Below are 20576 nucleotides of genomic sequence, written 5' to 3'. Positions count from 1 at the left end.
CGGACAGGTGGTCTGAGGTGCATTTGTTTCAATGCAAGAAGTGTGTAGTGCGCTATCAACGCAAGGTCGCTCAACTGTGGGGTCCTTACAAAAGTTATCTCAAAACTGAACAAGTTGAACTGCTGGGACCGGACAGATTTAGCAAATATCATGTGTGGCACAGCACAATTTTTGACAAAACAAATCTGAATTCTCAGAGATAATGGGAACTGCAGATGCTGGAGGGTTCCAAGATAATAAAATGTGAGGCTGGATGAACACAGCAGGCCAAGCAGCATCTCAGGAGCACAAAAGCTGACGTTTCGGGCCTAGACCCTTCAACAGAGAGGGGGATGGGGAGAGGGAACTGGAATAAATAGGGAGAGAGGGGGAGGCGGACCAAAGATGGAGAGTAAAGAAGATAGGTGGAGAGAGTATAGGTGGGGAGGTAGGGAGGGGATAGGTCAGTCCAGGGAAGACGGACAGGTCAAGGAGGTGGGATGAGGTTAGTAGGTAGATGGGGGTGCGGCTTGGGGTGGGAGGAAGGGATGGGTGAGAGGAAGAACAGGTTAGGGAGGCAGAGACAGGTTGGACTGGTTTTGGGATGCAGTGGGTGGGGGGGAAGAGCTGGGCTGGTTGTGTGGTGCAGTGGGGGGAGGGGACGAACTGGGCTGGTTTAGGGATGCAGTAGGGGAAGGGGAGATTTTGAAACTGGTGAAGTCCACATTGATACCATTAGGCTGCAGGGTTCCCAGGCGGAATATGAGTTGCTGTTCCTGCAACCTTCGGGTGGCATCAATGTGGCACTGCAGGAGGCCCATGATGGACATGTCATCTAGAGAATGGGAGGGGGAGTGGAAATGGTTTGCGACTGGGAGGTGCAGTTGTTTGTTGCGAACTGAGCGGAGGTGTTCTGCTGAATTCTCAGATAAAGATGCATGAAAACTGATGCTATCATAAATCATGAACTATATTCAGAATTTTCATAAAGCTCAATGATAAACTGAATTCATCAAGAACTACTGTAATATTTATATTTTATTATATACAATCTGATTTAAGTATTTCACAAACAATGAAAGTGCATATTTTTCACATTTTTCATTTCAGTGGTTCAGCCAGTTATTTTCTAACCATCTTTATCAGGCCGGAAAGCCATAACTAGTGGAGTGCTACAGGGATCAGTCCCAAGACGACAATTATTTACTATCTACGTTCATAACTTAGAGGAGGGGACAAGGCATAAATCCATCCAAATTTGCTGATGCTACAAAAATAGAGTAAGGGAATGTTGTCATGAGGACATAAAGAATCTGCAAGGGGATAGACAGGTCAAGCAAGTCGGAAAAAAGTTGGCAGAGAGAGTTTTCTGTAGGAAAGTACACTTTGGTAGGAAGAATCAAAAGATAGACTCTTACTTAAATAGAGGGGGACTCTAAAAAAATGCAGGGTAGGGGACTTGGATGCTCTCGTCCATGAAACACATAACAGCATGCAGGTGACTGATTGCTTTATCGCTGTCACATGTACTGAGATACTGTGAAAAGTGTTGATTTGCATGCTGGAGAGGCAAATCATACCGTACAAAGTGCAGAATACAGTGTTTACAGCCACAGAGAAGATGCTGAGAGAGAGAGATCAGAATTAACATTTGAGAGGTCCGTTCAATAGTCACAACAGGAAAGAGGCTGTTCTTAAATCTATTTGTACGCTTATTCAAACTAATATCCTCTGCCCGACAGAAGAGGATGGAAGAAAGTATAACCAGAGTGAGGGGGTATTTTGATTATGTTGGTTGCTTTCCCAAGGCAGTGGGAAGTGTAGATGGAGTCAATGGATGGAAGGCTAGTTTGCGTGATGGATTGGGCTGTGCTCATGATTCTCTTTAGCTTCTTGCAGTCTTGGGAACAGCAACTGCCATACCACACAGAGATGCATCCAGATAGGATGCATCTACAAAATTAGGTAGGGTCCTCATGGACATGCTGAATTTCCTTAGCCTCCTTGACCATCATGTTGACATGGGTAGACCAGGACACATTGTTGGTGAGCAACATTCCCAGGAGCTTCACACTATCAACCATCTCCACCTCAGCACCATTGCTGCAGACAGAAGCTTCCTGAAATCAATATCCAGCTCCTTCATTCTGCAATGTTGATGGACAGATTGTTATCTTTCCATCATGCCAGCAAGCACTCAATTGTTTTTCCTGTAATCTGACTTATTGTTGTTTGAGGTCCGACCTACAATGGAAGCATCATCAGCAAACTTGTAAACGGAGTTGGGGCCACACAGTCATGATTCCATAAGGAGTATAGAGTAGGGGCAGCTCTGCTGGGCACCGGTGTTGAGGCTTACGGTGGAGGAAGTGTTGTCATCTATCCTTACTGATTGTGGTCTCTGGGTCAGGAAGTCGAGAATCCTGTTACAGAGAGGGATGCTGAGGCGTAGGTCTCAGAGTTTAGAGAGGAGATTGTTTGGAATTACAGTGTGGAAGGTGGTGCTCTGATCAATAAGTAACAGCCTGATGTAGGTATCCTTGTTATCCAGACATTCCAGGGATGACTGTCAGGCCAGGGAGACGGTATCAGCTGGAGACCTGTTGCAGTGGTAGGTGAATTGCAAAGGATCAAAGCACTTTGGTAGGTTGGAGTTGATGTGAGCCATGACGATGGTGATGCAAGTAATTAAGAAGGCAAATGGAATTTTGGCCTTTATTGGAAGGAGGTTTTAGTTCAAAAATGGGCAAGTTTTTTTGCAACTGATCAGGCTATCGAGGAGGTCACACTTGGAGAAATACAAGAAAGGATACACAGCCATGGGAAGCAGTTCAAAAGAGATTCACTGGGCTGATTCATCGGATCATGATTTATCAAGAATGGTTACACAGGAGGTCTTTATTCATTCAAGTTTAGAAGAATGAGGGGTGATCTTACTGAAACACAAAATTTTGAGGGGGCTTGACAGGCTAGATGTGAAGACAATGTTTCCATTAGTGTGGAAATCTCAAACTCAGCAACATAGTTACAGAAGAAGGGAACATTTATTGAAACCGGAGATGCAAAGGAATTTCTTCTCTCAGCAGGTAGCGATTGTTTAGAATACAAGAGAATTGTGAAAGGGACATCACTGAAAGTATTTAAACAAGGTGGTCGATAAGATTTTTGAAATAGAGAAGTTGAGGGCTCTGAGAAGCTGGTATGGAGGAGGAGTTGAGTCCTGGGCAGGTCAGCCATGTTCTTATCGGACGGTGAGGCAGGGTCGAGAGGTAGAACATCCAGATCCTGGTGCTATTTCTTATGTTTTTGTCTGCTTTCTAGAACTGATAAGGAGTTTTATTGTGCTAAATGGCCAAGCAAGCTACTGCCACAGAACAAGACTGAAATAATTTGCTCAATAAAACATTTCATGAGGCTTTATGGGATAAAGAATATTTTCATGTACTACTTTGCTGACATCAATCAAAATCTGCTCAGTTGAAAGAAATACATTCAGTTCACACAATTTTATGTCATTCTTTCCTTCAATGTATCAAGTATATCTTTGTTGTAATTCATTAAAGTTTGTCTTTCTCAGGGACTTAAAATATGAAACAATACATAATACTGAAGTGTACAGCAGTGAGCACAATGGTCCAATTCCAAATTCTTTTAGATGGATCGGGAAAAATATCTGCGACCTGCAGCTTCATCATGAATATATTCAAATTGTTCCAGTCCTGAACCATTTCAGACTGTAGTTCGGATGCTCACATCTCTCACTATTTGGATTTTGTTTTGCGATTACATTCTAAAGTGCAGACTACAGACCAGAACATTGTATTTTTGGAAAAGAAATATTATAAAACTAAATAACTTCATGAACCATGATAATAAAATATTAATTGCTTGCTTAAATTGAAAGGGTTCTTTATCTTGCTCATATATTTGAAGCCAAATTATTTGTACATGCTTTCTACAACAGATTGGCGAGTTTAGAAAATGTTTTCACTGTTACTTGTATAAATTTCAACCTCATATTTAAGTCATCAAGCTGGTGAGAAATCTTTGGAGAGAAAGAGACATCAAGTGGAGATAACTGACTGGCCAGATCATTTAATATTTTGACTTCTTGTTTGACTGGGGCAATTTCTTCTTTAAAAACCTAATGGAGAGGAAGCGTATAAAATCTGAGAAATATCCTGAAATTAATGATTAAATGTAAAGAAGAAATTAAATTAAAACTAACATCCTAATATTAAATACAAAATACAAAAGCATCTGCTGAAAATGACATTCAATTAATAAAGATCTCGAGTTAAAAGTAACAGTGATGATGAAACTATCATAAATTGTTGTAACAGAAAACTGAATTCACTAAACTATTCTTCAGGGAAGGGAATCTGCCTTCCTCAGCAATTCTGGTATATGACTTCAAATTCACTGGGATATGGCTGACTCTCTATTGACTTCCAAAATGGCCCACCAAGCCATTCCTGGATGGGAAATGAATGTTAGCCTTGCCAGCAGTGCTCTCATCCTGTGAAAGAATGCTTTAAAAAAAAGTGGATTTAATAAATGTAGAAGTAAGTAACAAAACTAGTGAGGGGATAGGTCAGTCCAGGGAAGACGGACAGGTCAAGGGGCCGCCTCCCCCTCTCTCCCTATTTGTTTCGGAGTCCTCTCCCCGTCCCCCTTTTCTGGTGGGGGGCCTGGGCCCGGGGCGTCGGCTTTTGTGCTCCTGGGATGCTGCTTGGCCTGCTGTGTTCATCCAGCTCCACACTTTGTTATCTTGGATTCTCCAGCATCTGCAGTTCCCATTATCTCTCGCACACGCTGTGTGATTGTTTTGTTCTCAAGCTTTCAGGCATGCTGTGAATGTTGAATTTATTGAGAGCATGTTTTTTCCCCAAGAAGGTATTGTGGTATTACTTGGAATCTGCTACAGTTTGCAGTAATGGTGAGTTTGAGGGGAATTTTGAAGTGATAATGTCTCCCTGATTGGAGAGTCCAGATCACTGCTCTAGAATACTTATTAGTGAGATAGTATTGGCACAGGTTGTTGGTGAGATGTACTGGAGAAATTTGTTGCTAAGAGGATACTGGAGCAGGTAGTTGGTAAGATGGTAATAGAGCAGGTTATTGGAGAGATTATTTGGGGCAATTTGTTGGTGAGATGTTATGAGAACAAGTTTTTGATGAGATGGTATGGGAGCAGGCTGCTAGTGAGATGGTATTGGAGTAGTTTGTCAACAAATTGTATTTGAAGCAGGTTATTGGTGAAATGATATTTGATTTGAGCAGGATATTGATGAGATGGTATTGGAGCAGCTTGTTGGTGAAGTGGGATAGTAGAGCAGGTTGTTAGTGAAATGGGATGACGGGGTGTGGAGCTGGATGGACACAGCGGGCCGGGCAGCGTCGGAGGGGCGGGGAGGCTGGCGTTTCGGGCATAGACCCTTCTTCAGAAAGGGGTCGGGGGGGGGTCCAGGCCCGGGGCGTCGGCCTTCCTGCCCCTCTGGTGCTGCTTGGCCTGCTGTGTTCGTCTAGCTCTACACCTTGTTATCTCAGATTCTTCAGCATCTGTAGTTCCTGCTGTCTCTGTTAGTGAAATGGCTTTGCTTCATAATGCTGCAGATTTCTCCCTCGGCTTCTGGTAAATCAGGACTTGATTGAATCAGATTAAATGACCATATATTATGATGGTGGTCTTCTCCAGCAGTGAAATTATCTTCAGCATTACCACAAGGTGTTTAGGATTACAAATGACAGTTAGCCTTAACCAATTAACACACCTGATTCCATTGCATGAGTTGAAATAAATTTACATTGTGAGCAGAACAATCTGTGACAACTGTCTGTTTAAATTTTTGCCTGACAAAAGCTTTGTGGCCTTGGGTGTTAACTCCTTGCATGCCAATTTTAAAAGCAGAAATATTACTGGTTAAAAATTCAATATTGACAAAAATAAATCAATTTTCTCATGTAACTAGTGCTGTAAAAGTCACTGCCTACAGCTGTTTAAATTTACAGGCTACCCCTGTATTTTGCAACTGTCAATGTCAAACTGCCATTGACTTGTCATTCCGTGCATATTCCTTTTCGGACATTAAAATTGCATGTCTCCCAGTACCAGTGGATGCTGTCAGTAGTTGTGCTCTTTACCTATCATTGGTAATGGAATGTGCAAACAAAGATATTGCTTTAATGGAATGAACTTAATAAAATACAATGGGATGGCCTAGTGGTATTATCACTAGGATATTAATCCAGGTATTGTTCTGGGGACCCGGAAATTGGTGGAATTTGAATTCAATTTTTAAAAGAAATCTGGAATTAGGAATTTAATGATGACTATGAATCCGTCATTGATTGTGGGGGAAAAACCCATTTAGTTCACTAATGTCCTTTCAGGAAGGAAACTGCCATCCATAATTGGTGACTCCAAACCCACAGCAATGTGGTTGACTCTTAACTGCCCTCTGGGCAATTAGGAATGACCAATATGCTGCCCTCATCCTGTGAATGAGTTAAAATAAATGCACAGTTTGGGGGACATTATGTGGAGAATCAGACTGTTATTGATACAGAATAGATTTAGTATCAATGCAACATCTCTCCCTTAAAATTAACAAGGCCAAAAATACAATATTTATCAGCAGTCCAATTGCAAACTCCTGGAATATGAACTACAGAATTGATTTCTTATCCAATAATCTCTGCTGTCAGTTTGGGAAGACCTGTAATGACCAGTCCCTGAGAAAGGCTTCTTAATTTAATACACTTCTAGATAAGATTCCCCAAATTATCAAGCTTCTGGATGAGGAAAGAAGTGCTGGACTTCTTTTCTTTATTCAGCTGCTCATATAGGTTGGTCACAGCAAAGTTATTAGAAAGGAACCCCTCCCTTATTGATACCTTTTGCCCTGACCCAACTTAATTTGTGCTTTAAAAGGAGCCAATTTAACCATGCTTTTTTGGTTTAATGAAAAAGTTTGCTCGTTACTAAATGCAGGAATAAATAACAATACTCCACGTATACATTAGGCTAGAAATGTGGTGTGTCCAAAAAAGATAAAAGTTAAAACTGATACATATCAGTCTCTGAGTTATTTGTGGAGAGTAGATCATTAAAAGCTCATTTTGGGATTCTTGTCCTCGCAGGTTAGTCAAAATTCTCTTGTCCATTTTCTTTGATTGGCTTGCTAACTTCCTTCCGCCACTCAGAGTGAAAACCTTTTACTTGCAACAAAAGGTGATGACTGGTTAATTCTTCGATGGTGACTTTCACAGCACATGGGTGCTTGAACCGATGCTGAAACATATGTGTACCTCAACCCACTAGCGTACACAGACCGGGGTTGAAACTTGCCTCTAACCCAATTCCCTGTGGGCTGAATCTTACTAGAAATCTGTTGCAATTTTTGGTGAGTTTCACAGACAGTCTGTGAGGCCTAGCAGGTTTTTTTTGAGTTATCATCTCAACTTGCCTCATTGAAGACAAAAGATTTGAGCCCTTCTGATATGTACCACGTCTCCATCGCATGCCACTCGTCACATTCTCCTACTCGATGTAGGTGTAAGTACTTAGCACTGTTGGGATTTCTTGGGATCCCTCGAACTGGCACCATCTTTGAATTTTAGCTGTGCACTGGTCAGTTGTTGACAGTCTTGACTTGCCCTTCATTGTGCACGCGCTGATACAGTAACCACACATGACTGCTGGCTCAGAACACAACAGCAGCATAGCTGACACTTATTTGCTCATGCAGGTTCAGGTTTGTACATCTATCGCTGTGTAAGCACCAACCTACATAACTTGCCTGTCCTAAGTCACATCCCACCTTACAAACCTGCCTGATTCAATGCTACCCTTTCCCCAAAGCCCTATGGATTCCAGCATCCTCCTACAGTTCAATGTGGGACATCCCGTACAGGAAAGCCTTCAACAGCAGCAAAAGTAAACAAAAAAAAACAAATACATGGAAACTACATTTGCCTCTAAGAACAGAAACAGACTGCATGCCTTTGAGCACCACCATATCTTATCATAAATGGGTAATCCTTGTACCCCATTCACATTTGTTGGGACTGGATTGCATTTCTTGCTGCTCTGCTGTATCATGCAGAAGGGGATGGCCTTTCTGCTCAATGTCCTTAGCTTCCTCCTTGCAAGACAACTGCCATAATCCCACATTTTAGGATCTATCACATTCCCCCTTTGCCTGCTAGGGTTGTGTAGAACACACCATGTAGGATTATGTGGTTTTTTTTGCCTGGAGACCTGTTACTTGCTTCACAGTGGATCTTCCTGATGAATGGGCTACAATGTGTCTACGCTGTGTACAAGGGGGCATAGCTACAAATTGAGGGGTGATAGATTTAAGACAGGTGTCAGAGGCAAGTTCTTTACTCAGAGAGTGGTAAGGGCATGGAACACCCTTGCTGCCAATGTAATTAACTCAGCCACAGTAGGGGCATTTAAACAGTCCTTGGATATGCATATGGATAATGATGGGATAGTGTAGGGGCAGGGGCTTAGATTAGTTCACAGGTCGGCACAGCATCGAGGGCCGAAGGGCCTGTTCTGCGCTGTATTGTTCTATGTTCTATGTTCTATGTTCTAAAACAGGACAAAACAACTCAAAAAGGCTTTGAAGGATAATACTACTAAGTCCTGTTCTTCTTCCTTACTTTATGCTATCTGTATGCAGAACTGCATTTGAAATTACAATTTGACACCTGCCTGATGCACATCACACATAAAGACATCCTGAGGCATCCCAAAACTCAATCTGTTAACCAGTTCCAATTCAAGCCATTAGGAAATCAACCTCTGGATGTCGGGTATGCGTTGCCTGAACAAGCATAAACTCTTCCCTTTTTATATATACCACCAAGCAAATAGCAGACAATTAGGTTTAATGCAGAAATGGTTTTAGGTTTTGGTTGGGAAAATCAGGGCAGAACTTATACACTTAATGGTGAGGTCCTCAGCAGTGTCGCCAAACAAACTTGGGGAGCAGGTTCAGAGTTCCTTGAAAGTGGAGTTGCAGGTAGAGAAGAAGGTGTTTAATATGCTTGCTTTTCTTGGTCACAGCACTAAATATAGAAGTTGGGAAGTCATGTTGCAGCTACAAAGGACATTGGTTAGGCCATTTTTGGAATACTGCATTCAATTCAGGTTTCCTTGCTATAGGAAAGTTGTCGTGAAATTTGAAAGGGTTCAGAAAAGATTTACAAGAACATTGCCAGGGTTAAAGGGTTTGACTGTAGGGAGAGGCTGCTTTCTCTCAAGTACCTGCTTCAAAATCTTCCCACCCCCAGCCTCATCTCATATCCAGCCCGACTGATCCAGACTGATCAGAAGGTAACAATGTGACCACCTCTGAATGGCACTTCTCACAAGACATTCGAAAAAAGTCGCTCAGCCACATCATTTCTTTTTCTGGCAACAGAAGTTTTAATTGCAAGAAATTACAAAGAATTAACGAAAAGAAAAGCATGCTGCTGTTCGACTCTTCAGAAATATGACAAATCCCAAATTTCCAGTTAAATCTTGGTAAAAATGGAGTGACGAAAATCATCTGCACACAGAGTGCGAGCAGCAGCGGAGGCAAGACGGACCCGGAAGACTGCAGCTAAGGTAAAGCAGTTTATTTTTAAAATTACTTACCGGTAGCGGGCAGTGGTGTTTTTCCTCTTTCAGAGAAGGAGCGGGAGCAGCAGAGGAAGTGACGAGGACCAGAGGGGCAGCCGGGAAGGAAAGCAGTGACCATATATATCAGCAAGGCGTGTTAGGGAAATGGAGCTGGAGCTGGATGAACTACGGATCATTCGGGAGGCAGAGGGGGTAATTGAGAGGAGTTACCGGGAGTTGGTCACTCCTAAGGCTCAGGACGAGGATAGATGGGTTACAGTTAGGGGGAGGAAAGGGGACAGACAGACAGTGCAGAGATCCCCTGTGGGCATTCCCCTCAGCAATAAGTATACCATTTTGGATACTGCTGGGGGGGATGACCTACCAGAGGAAAGCCATAGTAGTCAGTTCTCTGGCACTGAGCCTGACACTGTGACAAAGAAGGGAAGGGGGCAGAATAGAAAAGTACTCGTGGTAGGGGACTCGATAGTTAGGGGAATCGACAGGAGATTTTGTGGGCAAGATCGGGATTCCCGGAAGGTATGTTGCCTCCCTGGTGCCAGGGTCCGGGACGTCTCCGATCGGGTGTATAAGGTTCTAAAACGGGAGGGTGAACAGCCAGAAATCGTGTCACATATTGGCACAAATGATATAGCCAGAAATAGGTTTGAGGATATAAAAAGTGATTTCAGGGAGTTAGGATGGAAGCTGCAGAGCAGGACGAACAGAGTAGCGTTCTCTGGTTTACTACCGGTGCCACGAGATAGCGAGGTGAGGAACAGGGAGCGGGCGCAGCTGAACACGTGGCTACGCAGCTGGTGTAGGAGGGAGGGCTTCAGATATGTTGATAATTGGGATGCCTTCTGGGGAAGGTGGGACCTGTACAAGAAGGACGGGTTGCATCTGAACTGGAAGGGGACCAATGTCCTGGGTGGAAGGTTTGCTCGAGTAGTTCGAGAGGGTTTAAACCTGAGCTGTATACCAGAGGTGAGCGTTGATGCAGGTGAGGCAGTAACAGGAGGTAGACCAGCTAGTGGGAAGGATTTTCCTGGGAAGGAACCAAGGGATCGGTTAAAGTGTGTTTGCTTTAATGCAAGGAGTATCAGGAATAAAAGTGATGAACTTAGAGCATGGATCAGTACCTGGTGCTATGATGTTGTGGCCATAACAGAGACATGGGTTTCTCATGGGCAGGAATGGTTGCTGGATCTTCCAGGGTTCAGAACATTTAAAAAGAATAGGGAGGGGGGAAAAAGAGGAGGGGGTGTAGCACTACTAATCAGAGAGGGTATCACAGCTACAGAAGCTTCCTTTGTCGAGGAAGATCTGCCTACTGAGTCAGTATGGGTGGAAATTAGGAACAGCAAGGGAGTAGTCACCTCGTTAGGGGTTTACTACAGGCCCCCCAATAGCAGCAGGGAGATTGAAGAAAGCATAGGTCGACAGATTTTGGAAAAGTGCGCACGCAGTAGGGTTGTTGTAATGGGTGACTTTAACTTTCCTAATATTGATTGGAACCTCCTTCGAGCAGAAGATTTGAATGGAGTTGTTTTTGTAAGGTGTGTTCAGGAGGGTTTCCTACCGCAGTACGTTGACAGGCCGACGAGGGGAGAGGCCATTCTAGACTTGGTGCTCGGAAACGAGCCGGGGCAGGTATCAGATCTTGTGGTGGGAGAGCATTTTGGTGATAGTGACCATAACTGCCTCACGTTCTACATAGCTATGGAGAAGGAGAGGATTAGGCAAAATGGGAGGATATTTAATTGGGGAGGAGGAAACTATGATGTGATTAGACATGAGTTAGGAAGCATGGACTGGGAGCAGTTGTTCCATGGTAAGGGAACTATAGACATGTGGAGATGGTTTAAGGAACAGTTGTTGGGAGTGATGAGTAAATATGTCCCTCTGAGACAGGCAAGAAGGGGTAAGATTAAGGAACCTTGGATGACGAGAGCGGTGGAGCTTCTAGTGAAAAGGAAGAAGGTAGCTTACATAAGGTGGAGGTCAAGTTCAGCTAGAGAGGATTACATGCAGGCAAGGAAGGAGCTCAAAAATGGTCTGAGGAGAGCCAGGAGGAGGCACGAGAAAGGCTTGGCAGAAGGAATCCGGGAAAACACAAAGGCATTTTACACTTACGTGAGGAATAAGAGAATGATCAAAGAAAGAGTAGGGCCGATCAGGGATAGCATAGGGAACTTGTGTGTGGAGCCTGAGGAGGTAGGGGAAGCCCTAAATGAGTTTTTTGCTTCTGTCTTTACGAAAGAAACGAACTTTGTAGTGAATGAAACCTTTGAAGAGCAGGTGTGCATGCTGGAATGGATAGAGATAGACGAAGCTGATGTGCTGAAAATTTTGTCAAACATTAAGATTGACAAGTCGCCAGGCCCGGATCAGATTTGTCCTCGGCTGCTTTGGGAAGCGAGAAATGCAATTGCTTCGCCACTTGCGAAGATCTTTGCATCCTCGCTCTCCACTGGAGTCGTACCTGAGGACTGGAGAGAGGCAAATGTAATTCCTCTCTTCAAGAAAGGAAATAGGGAAATCCCCGGCAATTATAGACCGGTAAGTCTCACGTCTGTCGTCTGCAAGGTGTTAGAAAGGATTCTGAGGGATAAGATTTATGACCATCTGGAAGAGCATGGCTTGATCAAATACAGTCAACACGGCTTTGTGAGGGGTAGGTCATGCCTTACAAACCTTATCGAGTTTTTTGAGGATGTGACTAGAAAGGTTGATGAGGGTCGAGCTGTGGATGTGGTGTATATGGACTTCAGTAAGGCATTTGATAAGGTTCCCCATGGTAGGCTCATTCAGAAGGTCAGGAGGAATGGGATACAGGGGAACTTAGCTGCTGGGATACAGAATTGGCTGGCCAACAGAAGACAGCGAGTGGTAGTAGAAGGAAAATATTCTGCCTGGAAGTCAGTGGTGAGTGGAGTTCCACAGGGCTCTGTCCTTGGGCCTCTACTGTTTGTAATTTTTATTAGTGACTTGGACGAGGGAATTGAAGGATGGGTCAGCAAGTTTGCAGACGACACAAAGGTCGGAGGTGTCGTTGACAGTGTAGAGGGCTGTTGTAGGCTGCAGCGGGACATTGACAGGATGCAGAGATGGGCTGAGAGGTGGCAGATGGAGTTCAACCTGGATAAATGCGAGGTGATGCATTTTGGAAGGTTGAATTTGAAAGCTGAGTACAGGATTAAGGATAGGATTCTTGACAGCGTGGAGGAACAGAGGGATCTTGGTGTGCAGATACATAGATCCCTTAAAATGGCCACCCAAGTGGACAGGGTTGTTAAGAAAGCATATGGTGTTTTGGCTTTCATTAACAGGGGGATTGAGTTTAAGAGTCGTGAGATCTTGTTGCAGCTCTATAAAACTTTGGTTAGACCGCACTTGGAATACTGCGTCCAGTTCTGGGCGCCCTATTATAGGAAAGATGTGGATGCTTTGGAGAGGGTTCAGAGGAGGTTTACCAGGATGCTGCCTGGACTGGAGGGCTTATCTTATGAAGAGAGGTTGACTGAGCTCGGTCTCTTTTCATTGGAGAAAAGGAGGAGGAGAGGGGACCTAATTGAGGTATACAAGATAATGAGAGGCATAGATAGAGTTGATAGCCAGAGACTATTTCCCAGGGCAGAAATGGCTAGCACGAGGGGTCATAGTTTTAAGCTGGTTGGTGGAAAGTATAGAGGGGATGTCAGAGGCAGGTTCTTTACGCAGAGAGTTGTGAGAGCATGGAATGCGTTGCCAGCAGCAGTTGTGGAAGCAAGGTCATTGGGGTCATTTAAGAGACTGCTGGACATGTATATGGTCACAGAAATTTGAGGGTGCATACATGAGGATCAATGGTCGGCACAACATTGTGGGCTGAAGGGCCTGTTCTGTGCTGTACTGTTCTATGTTCTATGTTCTATGTTCTACAACGGGGTGGCCTGTTCTTGAATCCATAGTATTTATGTAGCCGATCTTGTTCAGTTTCTGGTTAATAGTAACACCTCTGATGTTGACAGTGGGGGATGCAGCGATGGTAACAGCAATAAATATCAAGAGATGATGGCTAAATTCTCCCTTGTTGGAGATGGCCATTGCTTGGCACTTGTGTGGTGCAAATATTACCGAGCACTTATCAGCCTAAGCCTGGATAATATACTGGTCTTGCTGCATTTAAACATGGACTGCTTTATTATCTAAGGAGATGGTAATGGTACTGAACATTGTGGAGTCATCAGTGAACATCCCCACTTCTGACTTTATAGAGAGAAGCTGAAGCAGCACAGATGTTTGGGCCTTGGATGCTGCCCTGACGAACGCTGAAAGAGATGTTCTGGAGGTGAAATGACTATGTCTAACAATCACAAACGTTTTCCTTTGTGCTTGGTATGACTCCAATTAACAAAGACCTTTTCCCTGCCTTACAAGAATCTAAGTCCACCTTAAAATATTCAATGACCCCAACTCTGTCATCTTATGAGGCAGCTAGTTCCAATGTCATACAACTATCAGAGAAAAAATGCTCTGCTCATCTGTCCTGAAGTGGCAAGTCCAAATTTTGCATAAGTGTCCCGAGTTCAGCGCTCGCCAAAGTATAGGAAAAATCTTTCTACATATTCCTCATGAAGACCATTCGGAATCATATATACTTCAAGGAAATCACCTCCTTACTCTTCTCAACCTCAGCAAAAACAAGCCCAGTCTATCTAAGACAACAAAGTGTGGAGCTGGATGAACACAGCAGTCCAAGCAGCATCCCTGGAGCACAAAAGCTGATGTTTCGGGTCTAGACCCTTCAGCCTCTCTGATGAAGGGTCGAGGCCCGAAACGTGAGATTTTGTGCTCCTAAGATGCTGCTTGGCCTGCTGTGTTCATCCAGCTCGACATATTGTTATCTCGCATTCTCCAGCATCTGCAGTTACCATTATCTCTCCAAAATAAAGGCTGATGTCTTTCAAAACCCAATGTCAGATTTTGCAGACAGTCCTTACCATGGAAAAATACTAAATATGTATAAAGAAGAAAACTGGAGGTGAAACCATTCAAACAATTTTCATTGGCACAACAAATGTTCAAACTGTAAAAGCAGGTTAAGCACCTGTATATGAGGAAACTGTACTCTAACTTTGACCAGACACTTAGAGCTAACAAATGCGACAAATATCCATTTCTTTCTGGATTACCAATTTTGCTGTTGGGAAAATAGGCCTAGACTTAGCAATGTAAATTCAAACAAGATAGCAACCTCTCAGATCTCAACACTCACAGTCGTAGAGTTCTGTTTTCACAGGTTGGAGTATAATAGCATCAAGTACAATACACCAAATCTTCTTAGGTACCTTTTCCTTCCATAAAACTGTTTTTAGTCGATGCGCACAGAATTCATTTTATACACGTTGAAAAGTTCAAGAGGCCAGTTCCAGCACTTGGACTTGCATCTTCTTCATCATCACAACAGAACAAAATAAAGACCCACTCTTTCGAAGTCACGTTTTCCATTTTTAGTGACAAGGTGAAGTGCAAGAACTGCTCACTTGATGTTAAAATCTCTTAACTATGTACCTATATATTTCAATTCTGTGAAATATGTGGAATGAGTTCGAGAAAAGGATTAATTTTGTTGCTCTGGGAGAGAGCTGGTACAGATAAAATAGGTTGAATGGCCTCCTCCCATGCTAAAAATGTCCATAACTATTCTTGGCCGTGCTAAATTAAAGTGGGCATCCTTTCATTATGACTGTGAGACGCAGCATGTTACGATAGATGGCACAATGGAGAAATCCTTTGTTATTAATGAATTTGTCGGCACTAGGCATCCTTCCGAAGTCAAATGTTTGACATGTACCTGTTGCACTGACTTGGTTCCAAACACTTATAATGTGGAGGTGCTGGTGTTGGACTAGGATAGACAAAGTCAGAAGCCACATGGCATCAGGTTATAATCTGACAGGTTTATCTGAAATCACACAAGATTTGAAGTGCAGTCCCTTCATCACATGCGGTCAGAGAGGAAAACACACAGACACACAATTTATAAGCAGAGAGATCAAAAGATCATACAACTGGTGTGAGTGGAGTGTCAGATAATAAGTCTTCATCCAGGACGTTTGTTTATTTGCAGATATTTTGTTGAAGAAGCACACAACTTGCAGTTACAGTCAGTGTGGTATCTTATAAATTCTTGCTTTTGAAATAAAGTTTAAAACTCTACGACAGATTCTGAACACAAGCCTCTAAACTACAAGTCAGAGTCTGACCTGAGATGTCACCTTGTACATTCCTGTTGCGCTGCCTGATTATCATGACAACACAGCACTGACATTGACTTTATAAACACTCTCCTTGCCTTTAACACTCTTGGTCGCCTGGAAAGAGTTATTATCTGACACTCCACTCAGGCCAATTCTATGATCTTTTGATCTCTCTGCTTATAAGCTGTGTGTCTGTGTGGTCACCTCACGAACTGCACCTGATGAAGGGGCTGAACTCCAATAGCTTGTGTGAATTGAAATGAACCTGTTGGACTATAAGCTGGTGTCATGTGACTTCTGACTTCACACAGTTGTAGGATATGTTTTCAATCCTACCATGACTTGACAATAAGCCAACTTCTTAAAATTTATAAAATGAGAAGTATGTCTAACCTTGAGCCTTTAAAAAAGGAAATATTACAACCATAGTATTCCCCATGGTAGGCTCATTCAGAAGGTCAGGAGGAATGGGATACAAGGGAACTTAGCTGCTGGGATACAGAATTGGCTGGCCAACAGAAGACAGCGAGTGGTAGTAGAAGGAAAATATTCTGCCTGGAAGTCAGTCGTGAGTGGGGTTCCACAGGGCTCTGTCCTTGGGCCTCTACTGTTTGTAATTTTTATTAATGACTTGGATGAGGGGATTGAAGGATGGGTCAGCAAGTTTGCAGACGACACAAAGGTCGGAGGTGTCGTTGACAGTATTGAGGGCTGTTGTAGGCTGCAGCGGGACATTGACAGGATGCAGAGATGGGCTGAGAGGTGGCAGATGGAGTTCAACCTGGATAAATGCGAGGTGATGCATTTTGGAAGGTTGAATTTGAAAGCTGAGTACAGGATTAAGGATAGGATTCTTGGCAGAGTGGAGGAACAGAGGGATCTTGGTGTGCAGATACAGAGATCCCTTAAAACGGCCGCCCAAGTGGACAGGGTTGTTAAGAAAGCATATGGTGTTTTGGCTTTCATTAACAGGGGGATTGAGTTTAAGAGTCGTGAGATCTTGTTGCAGCTCTGTAAAACTTTGGTTAGACCGCACTTGGAATAGTGCATCCAGTTCTGGTCGCCCTATTATAGGAAAGATGTGGATGCTTTGGAGAGGGTTCCGAGGAGGTTTACCAGGGTCCTGGCTGGACTGGAGGGCTTATCTTATGAAGAGAGGTTGACTGAGCTCGGTCTCTTTTCATTGGAGAAAAGGAGGAGGAGAGGGGACCTAATTGAGGTATACAAGATAATGAGAGGCATAGATAGAGTTGATAGCCAGAGACTATTTCCCAGGGCAGAAATGGCTAGCACGAGGGGTCATAGTTTTAAGCTGGTTGGTGGAAAGTATAGACGGGATGTCAGAGGCGGGTTCTTTACACAGAGAGTTGTGAGAGCATGGAATGCGTTGCCAGCAGCAGTTGTGGAAGCAAGGTCATTGGGGTCATTTAAGAGACTGCTGGACATGCATATGGTCACAGAAATGTGAGGGTGCATACATGAGGATCAATGGTCGGCACAACATTGTGGGCTGAAGGGCCTGTGCTGTGCTGTGCTGTACTGTTCTATGTTCTATGTTCATTGTACAGTCTGGCAGTAAAGACAGAACGAATGATTTAATCGACTGTGTTTGACACCTCACAATTAATCCCCCTGATGGAAGAAAGGTTGGCTGTGTTCTCTTTCTTCAGGAACATCCAGCTAATACCACCTTACTACTGCTTGTTTTATTCATCTGGTGTTCCATCTAATTCCTTTCAGTCTTGGTCAAACCTTCATGTAATTTATTTAAATTTTCAATAAAATAAATTTAACTTTATATTCCACAATTTTAACATGTCCTTTGAAGGTTTGAATGGTTCACTTAGTACACTGCACATGTTGTGTTCATAATTGGAGAAGATGGTGGAAAAATCAAGATATATTGACAAGTAAACAAATGGCTAACTTCTGCTTTCTTGTCAGTAAAGCCTTTTGAACAGAACATAAAGTTGCGCAACTACGTAGAGATAACAATTTAAAAGTGGGAAGACCACTGTTTGTGGTCCCCACACCAATCTCTATTCACTTCCTACGGACTGCATTACTCCTCCTTGGCAACAATGTTATGTTACACTTGTCTCAGCACAACCTTGGCATCTTGTTTATCCCACGATGAACGTCCGACCACACATTCATGCAATCCCTAAAGCTGTCTCTTTACATCTTTTTAATACTGCCTACCTGTCTCTTGTCTTGACTCATTAGCAGTGAAACCTTCATCTGGAACTACTTCACTTCTGGACCTGACAACTCCAATGCATTGCCTGTTTGAGTCCCACATTTGCCCATTGAAAGCTTGATGTCGTCTAAATCTCCACTGCCCGAGTCTCATCTTGAACCAAATCCTATTCTCTGTACTTTCTACCTGACTGATAGTATTAACAGTAATTTTATTAAATTCTCATTTTTGTTTCCAAATCGTTCCCTGGCTCTGCCAATCGCTATTTTCGTAATCTCCACCAGTCCAACCATAATTCAGGATATCTGCACTCGTCTAATTATGTCCTCTTGCCCACTCTTGATTTCAAACGGCCCACTACTGGTTGCCAAACATTTAATTGTGTAGGCTTCAAACCCAAGAAGAGACTTCCTACACCTTCAGCGAGCAAACTCACATCCAGAACCTCAACCTGAGCAACAAATCTTCGCAAAACTCACTAACTTCCGACACCTCTTAGCCTCTGTACATTTCCTCTTTTAAGGCACTTTTTAAAAGAATCCTCTTTGATCAAGCTCTTGATCATCAGAACTAACAACTTAATAAGGCTCAGTTGTATTCTGGGATCGTTAATACTCCTTTCAGATGTCTTCAAAGTTTCTCTCCAATAAAGAGATTACATAAGTGGTTGAAGTCATTGCCAAGCAGAGGGGGACGAATTGGGGAGTTATTTCAAAGAGCTATGATATGCCAGGAGACCTCCTTCCACACGCCAACTCTGATTCTACAAAAGCAAAAATGAGTTTCAGACTTGGGAAGATGCTTCAAAAATGTCACAAGTAACCAGCTTTTGGGCAGAGTCGAGCTGCTGAGATGATAGACCAGGATTTAGGGGTACCAGTAGTGATAATATGCTGAACACAATCAAATTTTGAGGTTGTAGAATGATGCGGTCTTCAGCATTTTTGACACTTTGACCATTTTCCTTCCTTTCCACAGAACAAGTCAAATAGCAGCAGCACAATGTTGCATGGCCGCTCAAGCCTGCTCCACCGTTGATGATGATTGTGGCTGGTCGTCCACATCAATTAAACTATTGCTCATATCTCATCCGCTTTTCAAAACATCGATTTATTCACGTGTAGCATCCCTCTCGCTAACTTCATGAGAATTCATTCCAATCACTGAACTCCTAACGCTGACCCACCCCAGGTCAAAAAATTCAGCTGAGATCAGGAACTGATCTCGCCTGTATGGCTGAGCTGGCTTTTAAAAAGTTTGCCAGTGAGATAGTCCCAGTGAGAAACATTCATTCAAAAAAATAGAATTGCATGGATTGCTCTCCAATCCTAAACTCTATTCAAATTCAGTTGGCTGAACGGTTGGTTTGTGATGCAGAGTGATGCCCTGCAGAGAGGGCTCAATTGCCACACCAGTGACCTTACCACAAAGGGTCTTCGCCTCAACCGCTCTACTTGCCTGAGGCATGGTGATCTTCAGGTTAAATCATAACCAGTTGTGTCTCTCTAAGGAGTGGCCAAATGGCGTGGTAAGGCTTTACCTTTAATCCTGATAACATGGCAACAAGCAGATAACTCAGCTGATGTCACTGACTAATAGAATCCTCAATTATACTAATATTACCGATGTGATATCATCAGAAGGCATGCTCAACTAAGTTTTAATTTGCAAATTAAGTTAACAACCATTCAATCAATATTACTTCACTACTCATATTACTGATCGTCTCGATACAACATTGTGGTTACATCTGTTCATAAGTGAAGTGTAATGTAATTGCACTTACTGTGGTTTTATCAATGTGATCCTGCAATGAGTCAATAAGCAGTTCACCCACAGGTTGTCAATCAGTGCGGACCCCTTCAGCTGTTATCACATGAGCCTCAAGATCATCCAGAGCTTTCTGCAGTTCTTGAAGTTTCTCCAACACCTTTTCCACCTGTTTCTGCCAGTTGCTCGCATGGGTTTTCAATTGCTCCCAAGTTTCTTTCACTTCTATTGACTGTTTGCGGACAGCTTTGGCAATTCTCTGGGCTCTCTCTTCCGGGGTAGGTTCTGGAAATATGAAGCGCAAATAATTTATCAACTATTCATGACTTTGATCTATAGAACTTAAGTGTTCTTTCTAAACCCCTTTCCTCTAAAAGGTCTCTCTGGACTTTCTCCTGAAATTGGGAATAGAAAGTATAAGACTAAAGATTTTATGACAGGCACATCAATGATAAATTCTCTAATTAGCTAGCAGGTCGCGGAGCCATTAACAGGGAATCACGGAGAGCCAATGCCAAGCCGAATAAAATTCTGCAGATATTTGAAATTTATGACTCCCAAGGAAACTTTAAAAAAGGAGAAGGATTCGAGTGACTAAATGGGTAAAATTCTCAACAAAAGATACGAACAATCCTTTCAGGATCTCTTTCGTAGCTATGAAACAAACATCCAACATAAACCAACTTTCATCTTTCAGGGCTGGCAAGTTAGAATGATAAACCCAAAGTCTACCCTGCATAGTTCTCTCTAGAACTCACTTAAT

General features: G+C 43.0%; 1 long non-coding RNA gene across 1 annotated transcript in view; it reads right to left on the bottom strand.

The window, feature by feature from the left end:
• Nucleotides 1-20038, bottom strand: part of LOC132207560 (uncharacterized) — a 44349-nt gene extending 24311 nt beyond the window's left edge. Inside the window, exon 1 of the long non-coding RNA XR_009443570.1 lies at nt 19830-20038. This is a non-coding gene — a long non-coding RNA (uncharacterized LOC132207560). The remainder of the gene's footprint in view (nt 1-19829) is intronic.
• Nucleotides 20039-20576: the final 538 nt, after the last annotated feature.

The sequence above is a fragment of the Stegostoma tigrinum genome, unplaced genomic scaffold (genome assembly GCF_030684315.1).
Source record: "Stegostoma tigrinum isolate sSteTig4 unplaced genomic scaffold, sSteTig4.hap1 scaffold_100, whole genome shotgun sequence".
Classification (NCBI taxonomy): Eukaryota; Metazoa; Chordata; class Chondrichthyes; order Orectolobiformes; family Stegostomatidae; genus Stegostoma; species Stegostoma tigrinum.
This window is presented reverse-complemented; position numbering and strand designations above follow the sequence as displayed.